Source organism: Sminthopsis crassicaudata, chromosome 5 (genome assembly GCF_048593235.1).
Source record: "Sminthopsis crassicaudata isolate SCR6 chromosome 5, ASM4859323v1, whole genome shotgun sequence".
Lineage (NCBI taxonomy): Eukaryota > Metazoa > Chordata > Mammalia > Dasyuromorphia > Dasyuridae > Sminthopsis > Sminthopsis crassicaudata.
This window is the reverse complement of record NC_133621.1, coordinates 282,954,915-282,970,141: the sequence shown is the minus strand read 5'-3', so window position 1 is coordinate 282,970,141 and position 15,227 is coordinate 282,954,915. Positions and strand designations below refer to the sequence as shown.

Below are 15,227 nucleotides of genomic sequence, written 5' to 3'. Positions count from 1 at the left end.
GAAACATCTGACACTGAAAGAGCATGGATAATAAGAAGACTGTTAAAGAACTTTAAAAACCAGCAGGAATCATTGGACTTCCTCACACAAGATGAGAATAATGGACAATGGACTTATGGACATTTATAAATTTTCAATTTATGATTATGTTATATACTTCTAGCATGTGTTATGTTACTATGTTACTATGTGCTTATGTAATTTATGTAATTATCTGTAATACTTCCCATATTGATGGATTTATGTTTCAAGGTCATGACTGTCCTATGTTCTAAATCAAAAGAAAGGGGGAGATGTTGGGATTACTAGGTGAGAACTGAGGTTGTCTGGATGGTGACAAGGTGAGAATTCAGGTTTTCTGGACAATTACAAGGTGAGAACTCAGGTTGACTTGATAGAGGGGGCAAGCTCATTGGCTGGGGTGGTTCTTCCCAGAAGCCCTTGCATTATCCCACGCCCATTCTCTGGGAGAATAAAAGAGAGGACTCTCAGAGAAAGAAGAAGACTCTCTGCATTACATCAGGCCTGACGGGGCTCTCTGCAGGAAGGGAAGTCACTTCTAAGGACAAGAGTTAACAGCAACTGCCTGGAGACAACGGTTCACTACAGGAAGAAGACTCTGTCGTAAAGATTTGAGTAGACACAGCAGATCTCTTCCCAGAGAGCGATCCGGCAGCTTCTAGAGACGACAGCTCGCTACAATTTATGACAAAAAAATAAATAAAATAAGAATCTTTGTACTAACCACTGAGAAGCAGGAAAGGATTCTAGAGGAATTTAAAAGAAAGAAGGTTGTAAGCTGAGTCTTTATGGAAGTTAGTGAAATAAAGAGCTCAAAGTTAAGGGACAGGTAATTTCGTGAAGGATAATTCATCCAAAAGCATGAAGAGAAGAAATGGGGAATCCCATTCTAGGATCTGTTAAGTAGACCAATGGATCTGGAGAGTCAAAAACAACATGCATTTATTAAGCACCAACTATGAGCCAGATTTTGTGCTATGCACTGGGGAGACAAAGAAATGTAAAAGACTGTTCCTGCCCTCGAGAAGCTTACAGTCTAATGGAGGATAATGCATAAACAAGATACAGACAGGACAAATTAAGTTTCTCAGAAAGGAAGCACTGAGATCAAAGAAGGAGGAGAGACATAAATTATAGGGGACTGAAAAAATAGGAAGGGAACAAGTTAAGAGGGAATTTAAAGCTAAACAGATCTCGCACTGAAAAGAACTTCATTAAACATCCAGTCCAACTCTCATGTTATCAATGAGGAACCTGATGGCTAACGGACTGGTCACCTGTTTCTCTTTCAAGGAACAACAACTGAAAAAAAGAGGGAGGGAGGTTCCTATGGTTTGTAGGCTTTGGACTGAAAGACATCTTAGAGTTCACCTAGCTCTTAGCGTCTTAAACTGACCCCATGTGGATTCTCACAACTGAATGTGGAGGCTGTGAAATTATGATTTATCATCATTAAATGTTTGACTTGTATAACTATTTTATATACTTAGAAACTCAGGATCATGTGAAAATTTCTCTGACGAAAGGAGATCACAAGTGGAAAAGGTTTAAGAAGCTCTTAACTAGCTCAACTCCCCCATTTTACAGATGAGAACATCTAAGCTCAGGTAAATTGAACAAAATGCCCCAAGGTCACATAGCCAGTGAGAGTTTGTTCTGAAATAGCAGAAGAGTCCATTATTATTCAGTGCTGAAAAAAATCTAATGCAATTAATCTAATTAATCTATTTTCTCAGAAAGTTTGATTATGCAGAACACCAAAGAATTTTTTTTCCTAAGGCTGCTGCCAAAAAAAAAAAAAAAAAAAGAATTATTGACAAAAAGCCAATTTTATTTCTTCCAATTCTTTCTCAAAGAATTGGATGGGATGCTGTCTGAAGCCTGGTTCCCAAAAAGAGATGAGACACACACTGTGCTCTCTTTTATGAGGAGGTAGAGGGTTATGGGTGTAGAATGGTGCATATGTTGTCAGATTTTGTCGACGTTATTATATTTAGTTTTTATTAATTGCTTTTCTGATCTTTCTTTTTTATCATCAGCATTATTAGTTACAAGGGATGACTGGCTGGGTAAGAGAAGGGAAGAGCACCGGACTTAAGGGTCAGAAGTCCCAATTCAACCACACATAACTATAGGTAAGTTTTTTATTCTATAACAAGTCTAGGAGGGAGATGCTTTTATTATCCCCATTTTACAGAGAAGAAAATGGAGGCAAACAGGTTAAATGACTTGCTTAGAGTCACACAGCCAGTAAATGTGTGAGACCAGATTTAGCATACCTTCCCGACTCTGGTCTTGACATTCTACCTAATGTGTCACTTCGTTTCCTCCTGGATTTTTTTCTGTTTTGTTTTTTTTTTTTTTTTTGTGAGGCAATTGCTAATAAGTATTAAGCGTCTGAGGCCCCATTTGAACTCAGGTCCTCCCAATTCCAAGGCCACCGCACCATCTAGCTGCCTCTAATGCCTCTTTGGGAAAGAAAATGATTTTCCTTAGAAGGGCAAGTAATTCTGGGGTGGAGAGCAGAGAGGGTAGAGTCAAGATGGCAGAGAAATATCAGAGACTCCTCTGAGCTCTCCACAAATCCCCTCCAAATACCTTTTAAAAATGCCTCAAGGACATTTAATTCTCAAAGTAATTTTAACTTAATTTATCGACTCATTTTAGTTAGATTAAATTTGGTTTAGTGTCAAACAATGAGAATATTAGAGAGTTCTATTGATCAAGATTTGCCTTGAAGAAAAAACAAGGCAATCTACCTCCCTTCTTCTTTGAGTACACCGTCAAACTTTGCTGATACATTTCTTATGGTTTATTGAAATACTTTTTTTTCTTGTTTTTTATTTGTTGGTGTGTTTTTTGAATCCTGCTGGGTTGTAGAGGAGAGAGAGAGAGAGAATATACCTTTGGAAATGAAGTTGATGTAAAAATAAAAGAGATCAATAAAAATTAAATATTTTTAAAATAGAGAATATGGTAGATTTTTTAACCTTATGATAGTTTATATCATTACACATGACAATTGGATGCTATATTTGGGAGTCAGGAACTGGGTTTAAATCTCATAATCAACACTTACTAATTATGAGATATTGGGCAATTTGTTCAATCTACATGAGTCTAAATGTGATCTATAAAATAGCGGAGTTGAGCTCAAGGATCTCTAAGATCCAGCCAAAAGTCTACAACCCATAACACCACCAAAAACAATATTAACAATAACAATGTTCAATGAATCTTACATCCAGAGTCAGAAGAGATCTCAGGGGCTCTCTCTTTTCTGCAAATGAGGAAACTGAGGCCCTGAGAAGTTGACTTGTCCAAGGCCACACAAGTATAAAGTAGGATTTGAACTCAGCTCCTCTGATCTCCACACTTGCTCTCCTTGAGCAGGGAAAAGAGAACTGGCCATTAATCATTTGTAAATAATTGGAAATGCGGTCTATGTCTTTTTAAGCAAATTTCTAATGCCCTCTTTTTGAAACCTTTTTATCTAGTTGTTTTTTTCTAATTCCCAAAGAAAAATAATAGATGTTCACATGTATATTACCTCACTTGACTCTAACAACAACATTGTGAGATACTATTATTATTATCCCCATTTTATAGATAAGGAAACTGAGGCCGAATGATGAATTTTACCCAAGACCACCCAGCCAGCAAATATAGGAGCCTGGATTCAAACTCAGGATTATTGGCTCTCAGGGCAGAACTGTATCCACTACATCTCATTGCATTTAAAAGGATTAACTGCTCATGCTCAAACTAATATTTATACTTACTGAAAGTCACATCTGTCTTTTCCCTTAGAGGAAAGTTGCAAATCCAATCAACATCCTTTCCCGCTTCAAAAAGCTAAGATTCTAATCCTGATTCAAATCCTTTTTCTTAAACAACAACAACAACAGGAGAGTAATTACTTCCTATAAAATATATTAATTTGCATCAATAATAGAGTCAATGACAGGAGTTGTCTGGTGCATTGTAAGGAGCACTGAAGTCAGAGGATCTGTGTTCAAATCTCACCCTCTACAATTATTGACCAAGTCACTTAACTTCTTATTCTATAACTTCCTCATTTATAAAATAAAGGTGTTAGACTATATGGCCTCCGAGGACCTTCCAGCCCTAGAAATGGAAATCTCCAAATCTGTGATAGATTTGAATCCTGGTGCAACCATTTACCTCTTATATGATCCAGAGCACTACTCAGTTTCCTCATACATGAAAGGGGGGAGGGGAGGGGATCTTTGGAACTTGGAACAAGGTTATCATGTGTTCTGCTGAATTTTCTTTTAAAAATGTCTTTCTACATAGCATTTGCACCTTTTTTGGTTTTTTTTTTTCCTTTCTCATATTTTTTTTTTCCTTTTGATCTGATTTTGCTTGTGCAGTATGGCAAATATGGAAATATATTTAGGAGAATTGCCTATGTTTAACCTATATCAGATTGCTTGATGTCTTGGGAAGGAGGGAGAGAGGGGAAAAATTTAAAACACAAGGTTCTGCAAAGGTGAATGTTGAAAAAACCATTTTTGCATGTATTTGGAAAAATAAAATACTATTAAAAATAAATAAATAAAATGTCTTGGTACTAAGGAATGGCTCTCAGGAAGGGAGAAAGGGAAAGATATAAGGAGGAATACAGGTGACATGATGATAGAATATATCAATTAAAATCTGGTACAAAATTTGTGAAGCTTAAGGCCATTCTTTTATTTTTTATTTTTTTTATTAATTTTATAATTATAAAATTTTGACAGTATATATGCATGAGTAATTCTTTTTATATAACATTATCCCTTGTACTCATTTTTCCAAATTTTTCCCTCCCTCCCTCTACAAGAGCATTCTTTTACAAAAATTTTTGATAAGGGAAGAAAATTTTATTTGTAGATACTTAATAACAGATAAACACCAGACTGATCTCGAGAAGCTCTTACAGACCAGGCTGGATGGTTTCTGAGGGATTGCAGAAAGCTCTTTTTGCTGATAAATGAGAAAATCCAGGTTGGTTTAACTCTCTAGGCAGGGAGGGTTGCTTTACAACTCCAAACACCATGAGTCGCTCCCTTCTAAGTTTACATTGCTTTTATGTAACTACACAGATGAGTAAACCTCAATCAGATGAGCCTTGGATGAAAAAAAACCCTCAAATCTCTAAAAATCTAAATATCTGGTTCACCTGTAGATAACACAACAAAGTGAGGATGATGGATAATTTCTAAGTTATTGAGGAGCTATCTTCCCCTCCCCCTATCTTTCTTTTTCCTCCCAAGGAAAATGTGTTTGCAAGAGACAAGGTATATTTTCTATTTCATCTGGCCTGCTTCCTGTCATCATCTAGCTAACATTTTCTTTGGATTTGTAGCAGAAGTGGACTGACTTCCTGTTGCTATACCTTGATGTTAGGCTGACTCATCCATAAGTCATTGAGAGCAATGAGCCACTTCATCATCCCAGCAACTCAGCCCTTCAAGAGTCCTCAACGTTCCAGGAAGAGGAGTCGGGTTAGTCAATCAAACTATAAACACACCTCCTGGCCCCGCAGAAAAATGCTGTTTCAATGTGTTAGGTCATGACAATCAGAATGATGGAAAAGGCAATAATATTCTGCTGGTGTCCTAGGACCCGGGTTCAAATTCTGTGGTGGGGCTTCCTGCCTCTGTGACACTGGGCAAATGACTAAGTAAGCCTCAGTTTCCTCATCTGTTAAAAAAAAAAAGGAGAGAAATGTGGACTTAATATCCCCTTCCAGCTGTAGAACAATGAATCAACACTTCATGGCCAACCAATGAGCTCACCAAACAATAACTCTGGGTAAAATATCCATTCATTTCCCCAGTACCAGATTGCTGGCATAGAGAAGTAGAAGTATCCTGAATTTTGTAGTCAGAGAACTTGGATTTAATCGTGTAGTCGACCTCATGAAATCAGTCTTCTTTCCGAATCTAGATTTATGATCTTTGAATTTTCCTTGGGACCACTGACACCCAAGCTAAGGAGTTGGGATGATTCTAAGAGCCAGTTCAACACAAATACAAAGACTCCTGCCTGCAAAAGGGCCATAGCCAAAGATAAGTGCTCTCCTTAACTGGTCAGGGTGCTTCCTTGTGTGTATGGACTAGCCTTAGAGCAACCACATAGCCAACTTCCTCATCTTTCCTACTCAGGAACAAAGCAGATGGCACACCCCCCTCAAAACCACAGCGAGTGATGGATTCGCCACCTCCCAGAGAGCTTTGATGGTGATGACTGAGTCACTCCAAGTGGCTGGAAGAAAGCAGAGCTGCAAATTAGCAAGCAGTAAATCATCTTCAGTGAAAACAAAGCTCTTCCTTCACTCCAGGAAGTAAAAGCATGTCTTTGGAGAGTTTTTAATTAATTTCTTTAACGAGCCCATTGTTTTGAAAAAGTCTTCAGGAAGGTGCTTCTGGAAACCTAACCTGTTCAGATTATAAGGACTTGGACATTTGAGGATCTGGAAGGGATCTCAGAGGTCATGCAGTCCAAACCTCTCATTGCCCCAAGAGGAAACTGAGTCAGAAGGGTGTAAATATAGGGTATCTGGTACTTGATAGCATGGAATGATTCTAGAATTGGACTTCAGCCATAAATCCAGTGTGAATATAGGGCAAGTCAAGTCACCTTTGGGAACCTTGATATACCCATTTATAAAATGGGAATAAGAAGAAGCAAATTCATAATACCTGTATTCAGTTACCAAAAAGTCTGTATCCACCCTTGCAATAATCCACACATCATTAACTATAAAAGCATAACAGCTGAATAATGGCTTGTCCTAGAACAGTTTCTTTCTAAACTCTATCAACAATGATCATTTTTCCTACTGTTCAGTCATTTCAATTGTGCTTGACTCTCCATGACCCTATTTGGTTTTGATTGTTTGTTTTTAGCAAAGATACTGGAATAGTTTGCCATTTCCTTCTCCAGCTCATTTTACTGATGAGGATTCCCCCCCCCCCCCGCTGGGGTTAAGTGACTTGCCCAGGGTCACACAGCTAGGAAGTGTTAAGTGTCAGACCAGATTTGAACTCGGGTCCTCCTGAATTCAGGGCTGGTGCTCTATCCACTGCGCCCCCTAGCTGCCCCCCTGAGGAGGAAATTAAGGAGACTTGCCCAGGGTCACATAGTGAGTATCTCAGGTCACTTTTGAACTCAGGTCTTCCTGACTCTAGGCCTGACCCTCTCTGCACTGCATCATCTAGCAGCTCTGACAGAAGTCTAAGGAACACCGAACCAAAACCCGAAGGCACCTGAGAGGCCTGTTGAATTCAACTCTCTCGTTTTACCTTGGAGGAACTGAGGCCCAGAGAGATGAAGAGACTTGTGCAAGCTCACAGTCAGTCTTTATTAAGTACCTACTATGTTGTCAGTCAACAAACATTTATTAAGCACCTGATACATGCTGGGAACCTTATGCTGTCATCTGTCAATAAACACTTGTTAAGCGCCTACTATGTGCTAGGCTCTATATGCTGTCAGTCAAAAAACCCTTGTTTTGTGCCTACTGCGTGCTAGGTACCATATGTCAACAAACAATTATTAAGGGTCTGTTAAAACATTAGGCATTGTACTAAGTACTAAACAATCAAATAAATAAAAACAACAGCAATCCTTTCCTTCAAGGAATTCACAACCTAATGAGAAAAACAACATGCCAGCAACTCTGTAGAAACAAAATCTATATCTTGTTTGGGGATATATACATGTATGTGTATGTATATATATTTGTTTATACATATATGTGATAAATTGGATGTTATGTTGCAGATTTTACATAAAGGGGAATATGTATACATAATATATGATAAACTGGAGACTTTGCATATGTATAAGGAAGAGATGTATGTATATATAGAGAGATTATTTTTATAGAATATTATATGTAAAATATAATAAATTAGAGATTTTAACCTAGAGAATACATATGCATAATCTATAATAAACTGGAGGCTTTGCATATCTATATAGAATATTTTTATATATACATATATAATAAATTGGAGATTTTTATATTGAGATATAGACACATAATATGTGATAAACTGGAGACTGTATATCTATTTGGGAGATTGCATATACACATACACTGGAAATATCTATATATATAATATGATAACTTGAAATTTTTTATGTAGGAGAATATATACATAATATATGATAAACTGAAGACTTTATATCTATATGGGAGATTATAAATATATATCTATGAAATGCTTATCTATAGGAAAATATATATAAACATGATTGGAGATTTTATATATATTGAAGAATATATATGAGAAATTGGAGATTATATATATATAATATAGGATGAAATGGAGAATATATTTATATGGGATATTATACATGGGAAAATTTTGTATGTGGGAAATGTATATACATATAATATGATAGATTAGAGATTGTATATATGTGTGTATATATAGGATAATATATGTGATATGATAAATTGAGAGCATATATATAATATATACATAAAATATGATGAATTGAAAATTTATATATAGAAGAACACATATATTAAAACACACATATACACACACTAATATATATTTATATATATATACACACACACACTCAAACACATATATGAAATTAATTGAAGACAATCAACAGAGGAAAGTCTCCAAAATATGGAATACTGGGAACGATTTCTGTAGAAGTTAAAATTTTAACTGGGACTTGAAAAAAATCAGGGAAACCAGGAAGAAGTGACTTCCAAGCATGGGAACAACCAAGGAAGAACTCTAGGAAGACCAAAGTCATTGACTCATAGGGAACACAATGGGCAGTCTGGTATAAGAAAATTGGAAGAGTAGGAAGGGGCCGGGGCAAGAAGCCCTTTGAATTACAGAGGATTTTATATATAGTTCTAGAATTATTAACTAACAGAGTCAAGATTTAAATTATGATTCTCTGAGTACAATCCTCAGATTTAGACGCTTACTACCTATGTAATTCTGGGCAAGTCACTTTGCTACCATCTTCCTCAGTTTCCTCATTGAAAAAATGGAGATGATAAAACCATTTATTTCCCATCAAATGAGATAAAATTTGCAAAGAATTTTGTTAACTTTAAAAATCCTATATAAATGCAGGCTAGTGCTATTACATCCAGCATTCTTGTCTCTGTCCCAAGATACAGTGAAGAATGAGATAATAACAAAAACAATGGTTTCTAGAACACAAGTGAAATGAGTTTTAATATCTTGATAGCTTCATTCAATAAAATGTTTTTTCTTCACAATTCTATGCATTTAACAACACGGATTTCAGTAGGCTCTGTCAAAGGCCTATGACACAAAAGCTGTTAAGAACTCTGTTCTAAAAAATTAAATTTAAACAAATACTAGCAAGAAGCTGACTAATCCCTGGGCCATTTTTATAGGAATATAATAATAATAATAATAATAGATTCCCAGAATGCATTTTCTCCTTCCCTCCACCTCTCCTAGGTAGATAGAAGCTCTATCGTCTATCTGTAGTCTTTCCCAGTCCCCCTAACTATTCAGGTTCTTGCCCCCCCCAATTACTTTATATATTCTTGTTTATATTTTGCATTGCATTAAATGAAGATATGTTGTTTCCTCCCAGTAGAGGATAAATCCTTTAAAGGCAGGGATTTCTTCATTTTGTTTTTCTGTATTGGACTCTTTGTAATTGTTTATTACATGGCTTAGATAACACAATTGTTATTTTACTGATGGTGAATTATCTTACACAGGTAAACTATTAAGATTAAGAGACAATTTTATTTCTCATCTATCATCTGAAAAGTATCTTGCTTACAAGTACATTTAGAAAGAGGATCAAGTCATTTCTAAATCCCTTAATGCTGTTATAAATGCAGATGACCAGATATTATCTCAGAGATATCCATGCATACTTTTGCATTTTAAAATTTTATTCTTGATGAAAAAAAGGGGGGGGAGGTAGCTAGGTGGTACAATGGATAGAGGGAGGAAAAGTTTAAATACAGCTTCAGATATGTAATAGCTGTGCGATCCTGGTCAAGTCACATAATCTCTATTTGCCTCAGTTTCCTCCACTATAAAGTGGGGGCCATAATAGCATTTATACTAAGGGTGATTAAGACAATCCAATGAAATAACATTTTTAAAGTGCTTAACACAGCATTTGGCATGTAATAGGTGTTTGCTAAATGCTTATTCCCTTCTCATTTCAATATAGGAAACCACAACATTCAGGTGGGTCAGTAAATAATCTGTATTTTGTTTTCTGCTTCACTTAAGGTCAGTCATTCCAAGAAAATGGAGAAAAGACACTACTTCTAGTCTGTTAGTTTTTTTGTTTCTCCAGAAACTAGGCTATGGTAGTTCAGAGGACTGTTTGGAGAGGCGGAAAGGACCATAGAAATGGAGTCCAACTTTCCCTTGCCTCTTCCATTTTACAGATGAGGAAAATGAGGCACACAGAATTTAAGTGAAAGGGCTAATGGATCTGAAGCAGAATTTTAAATTAAGCCTTTTCAATTACCAAATTTCCACTCTAACTTATATCAACTGATGCTGAGTGAAACGAGTAGAACTAGGGGATCACTATACACTTCAACAATGATACTGTATGAGGATGTATTCTGATGGAAGTGGATATCTTCAACATAAAGAAGAGCTAATCCAATTCCAATTGATTCATGATGGACAGAATCAGCTACACCCAGAAAAGGAACACTGGGAAATGAGTGTAAACTGTTTGCATTTTTTGTTTTTCTTCCCAGGTTATTTTTACTTTCCGAATCCAATTCTTCCTTTGCTGCAACAACTACAACAACAACAACAGCAGCAGCAGCAGCAACAACAACAAATAATTCAGTTCTGCACATATATATTGTACCTAGGATATATATAAGATATTTAATATGTATGGGAATGCCTGCCATCTAGGGGAGGGGGTGGAGGGAAGGAGGGGAAAAACTCGGAACAGAAGGGAGTACAATGAATAATGTTGTAAAAAAAATTACCTATGCATATGAAATGTCAAAAAAATGTTATAATTATAAAATTAATTAAAAAAAAAACAAATTTCCACTCTATTCACGACAACATTCAATAGCTTCTAATAAATTTTTCTTGACCCCAAGGCATTTTAACAGCTTGGTACAGTGGAAAAAAACACTGAATTTGAAATCCAAAGACCTGGTTTTGATTCTCAGCTACAATAGTTACTGCCTATGTTATCTGGGGAAATCACTTTCATTCTCTAGACCTCACTTTCCCCACATGTAAACTGATAAAATGACACAATAGACTAAAGGCTTTGCAAACCTTTAAGGCACAATATAAATGCTAGCTGCCTTGTATCAATTGGACTAGATTAGAGGGTTCTTAACTTGGGGGTCTGTGAATTTAACAAAAAAAAAAATCTTAACTATTTCAATAGAATTGGTTTTGTTTATAATCCTGTGCATTTTGTCTTATGCATTAAAAAAAAAAAAGTAATTCTAAGAAAGGATGTGTAAGTTTCAGCAATCACCTAAACAGGTCCCCAATACCCAGAAATGGTCAAGCATCCCCATCTTCCATGGTCTCTGGGTCCTTTTCAATTCTAAAAGTTTATGTTCCCATGAGAAGCATAACTCAAGTGCCCAGAAGCCTTGAAACCTATAATTTTGCCCAATGTGGCCAAAAAGGTAAGCCAGTGGGTTGGTATTAGTGTGATACCGTATTTTTCAAGAAGATAGTATTGCAGATTACAACTTTCAATGTCCAGTCCAGTAGTGAAATATGAAATTTTATACTGACCCAATGCATTCCAAGTAATAGTTTGAATTCTAAGACTTTCATCTTTTTAAAATTTTAAGATGGGCCGTCTCTAAAAATAGGAATGCTCTAAGTCTTCATTCATAAAGAAATCTCATGGAGACCTGACCAAAGCTTTTTGTAAGAGTAATCCTTTGCATTATCATCTTTAAAGGGAACAAATAATCCTATGTGCCCACCTGATGAAAAGAAAGAAGAGGCAGAGAGAAGACAGCTTAAATTCAAATCCAGCCTTAGATACTTATTGGCTGCATGAACCTAGTCAAGTCACATAACTCTGTTTGCCTCAATTTCCTCCACAGTACCCGGTCAAAAAGGAGACCTCAACCCACACTGGCCAGATGCTCTGCTACATCCTAATACCGGGATGGAGGCGAATCTGAATGGAAACTGAATATGAGATTAAAGAATGAAAGAATTCTTTTTACTTATGCAGGTTTTAGTAGATTTCTTCAAAAGAAATTTCATCAAAGAAATTTAGAGTCTAACTTGACTGGGAAATTGAGAGATTAAAAGACTTCCTAGCCTAAGGAGGTCACAGAGCAACCAGTACAGTTCACAATCCAGTCTAGAATCTAGGTTTTCCTGGCCCTGAGGCCAGATCGCTAATCAATTTCTCTTTCCATAACAATTGCTATAGATGTCGTACATTAAAGTTTACTTAGATCCAGAGAGCAGGTACAAAGCATCCCTATCCTATTCTACTTTTACCAAAAATGTAGAGGCTCAGTTATTTGCCCATTTCCACCACAAATGCTGGAACCACAACACGATTCAATTCCACTCAATTAACAAGTTTTTAAGGTCAACACTTCCCACTACAAGAGGTGCCCTCTGAAATGGGGCACTGGAACCACAATACAATTCAATTCCACTCAATTCAACAAGTTCGTAAGTGTGATACTTCCTAAGATGTCTTCTGAAATGGGGCACTGGAACCACAGCACGATTCAATTCCACTCGATGAACAAGTTTGTAAGTCCCACACTTCCTACTACACTAAGATGTCCTCTGAAATGGGGCACTGGAACCACAATACAATTCAATTCCACTCAATTCAACAAGTTAAGTCTGACACTTCCTACTACACTAAGATGCCCTCTGAAACAGGGCATTGTAAATAAGTATCCTGCAAATTCTAATAACACTCCAAGACAGAAAAGAGTCACGGGACACCTAGCATGTCTTCCAAGCTCACTCTCAAAAAAAATTTTTTTTGGCCCAATTCAACACCTCTTTATCTTTTTTAATGGCATAACTACATTTCTCTGTAATCATGAATGGTTTTTAAAAAAACAAACCTGTCTGCTAAAGCCTTCATCCTTTTCATAACTGCCATATAAATGCCATAGTCTTTCCCCCACACACAATTTCTACTTGCAAGTTTATTACTGACAAGTTAAAAAAAAAAAAAAAAGGGGTTATAAGCAACTCTCTCTATGGAAAGACCCAGGAACCTCCTAAGCCAATCTCTAACTTTATAATCTCCATAAATTGAAACTCATAACTGACTTTTCCCCAAATAAATTTGCACAACAGAGGGGGAGATAGCAGAGGGTTATTTGGCTTGGCAACGGGGATCTGAAATTGATTTAGGGTCATTAATTGATGTCTGGAACATGTTTCAGCTTCTCTCTCTCTCCCCAACCCTCTCCTCCCCGTCCCCCACCGCCCCCCAATGAAAACGACAGTAAATATTTGAGAAGATGGGTCTGCATGAACCCCTGGAAGCCAAAAGGTTCAAAGCACATGCAAAACAAATTAGGGAGGGGGAAAGGCAGGCCGGCTGTCCAGAAAAGAAAACCAATGGAATAAAGGAAAGGGAGAGAGGAGACTGCGAAAATTTCAAGCGTTAGAGGCTGGAAAGTCTTGTTTTGTTTCTGAGCCCTAAATAAATAAAGATGTAACTTGTCTCCCTTTCAGTGGCTGGGCTGTGTCTGAGAAAGGCAGGACAGGGGTTAGCTTCACAAAAACCCTCCTGTGTTAAAAGAACGGAAACTCCTAATGAGATTAGTTGGTGTGTGTGTGTGTGTGTGTGTGTGTGTGTGTGTGTGTGTGTGTGTGTATGTGTGTGTGTATGTGTGTGTGTGTATGTGTGTGCAGACATTACTTAGCGGTGACTGAAGGGGCTCTCTTCCTGCAAAAGCCAGTGGAAAATTCAGGGAACTTTTTTCCCCCTGCAGCATCAGAGTCCCTCTAACCTTCTCCTGCAAAGCCAAATCCAAAAACAACTCTCTCCTTTCTCTCTTCCCCCCCTCCCCCCTTTTTTTTCAGGAGGGTGGAAAGTGGCAAAGCGGGCCAGGGGGCTTTAAAAAGCAAGGGGGGGCGCGGCGGGAATAGGGGGCAGGGGCTGGAGAGACTCTCGAAGACTACAAAGGAAACTGTAAAAAGCGCAAATACATAAACCTGAGCAGGAGAAAAACCACAGAGTTTCTTTGTGAGCTGCTGAAGTGACTCATTTTCAAGATGTTGTCTGGTGCCAGTTTCAAAGCGGAAGCGCATGGCAATTAGTCCTCCTGTTTCCAGACAAGCCAGAAATTCTCCCGACACTCTCCTCCTTTTTTTTTAAAGCCCCTTTTGCAGTTTCTGAAATCATAGCGTTTGCTCCCACCCCCGGCCCCAGAAATGACTCCTCCTCCTCCTCCTCCTCCTCCTCTCCTCCTCCTCCTTTTTCTCTCCTCCTCCTTGCACACACTTTGATCAGCTGGGGAAACCTAGCCAACAAACCCAGAACTCCTTTTTTTTGCCTGGAAAAAGCAAGAGAAAATGCACGAGCAACCCTCCCCAGATGTCCCGCCTACCCACCCCCCTGCACTTTATTGACAAACATTTGCGGTCTCCGAAAGCACGGCCGGCCCGGTGGAAGCTGGGATCTCCCCTGCCCTTGGCCTTCGCTCCAAGCCCCGCCAGCTCGGGGACCTTTAAATGTCCCACATGGGGTGGGGAAGGGAGTTCAAGGCTCTCCGCGGAGTGACTGCTCCATACTCTCTCCCCCAAGAAGTGACTTCATCTCCCGCCCCCCCCCCCCCCAGCCCTTTACTTCTCCAGAGGGGCCTTTGCTCTCCGTCCCGTCCCAGGGGTCCACCTAGGACGGCTGAAGTCTCTTCTAAAGTCTAGCCTGAAACCAGCACACTCTCGTAGGCTCCACCAACAGCTGTCCCCGGTGCTCCCTTTCCTTCCAGACTCTCCCCGAAAGATCTTGCTAGTCCATCCCTCCCCACCCGCCCCCTTCTCCTTCAGGGGTGCGCTTCAGACCCCACCAAAGACTCCAGAGCATCCCTGCTGCTTTTGTCTCCCGCGCTCCGGAGTACGAAGGCTCGGAAAGCGGCAGCGGAGGCAGAAGCACACAAAGTGGGGCAGCCCGCCCGGATGCCCGGGGCTAGCGTCTGCCCCGGGGAG

General features: G+C 38.5%; 1 protein-coding gene across 1 annotated transcript in view; it reads right to left on the bottom strand.

Annotated features, from left to right (window-relative positions):
• The window catches only part of ELK3 (ETS transcription factor ELK3), a 91,553-nt gene that overhangs the window by 75,754 nt on the left and 572 nt on the right, over positions 1 to 15,227 (bottom strand). The window lies entirely within an intron of this gene.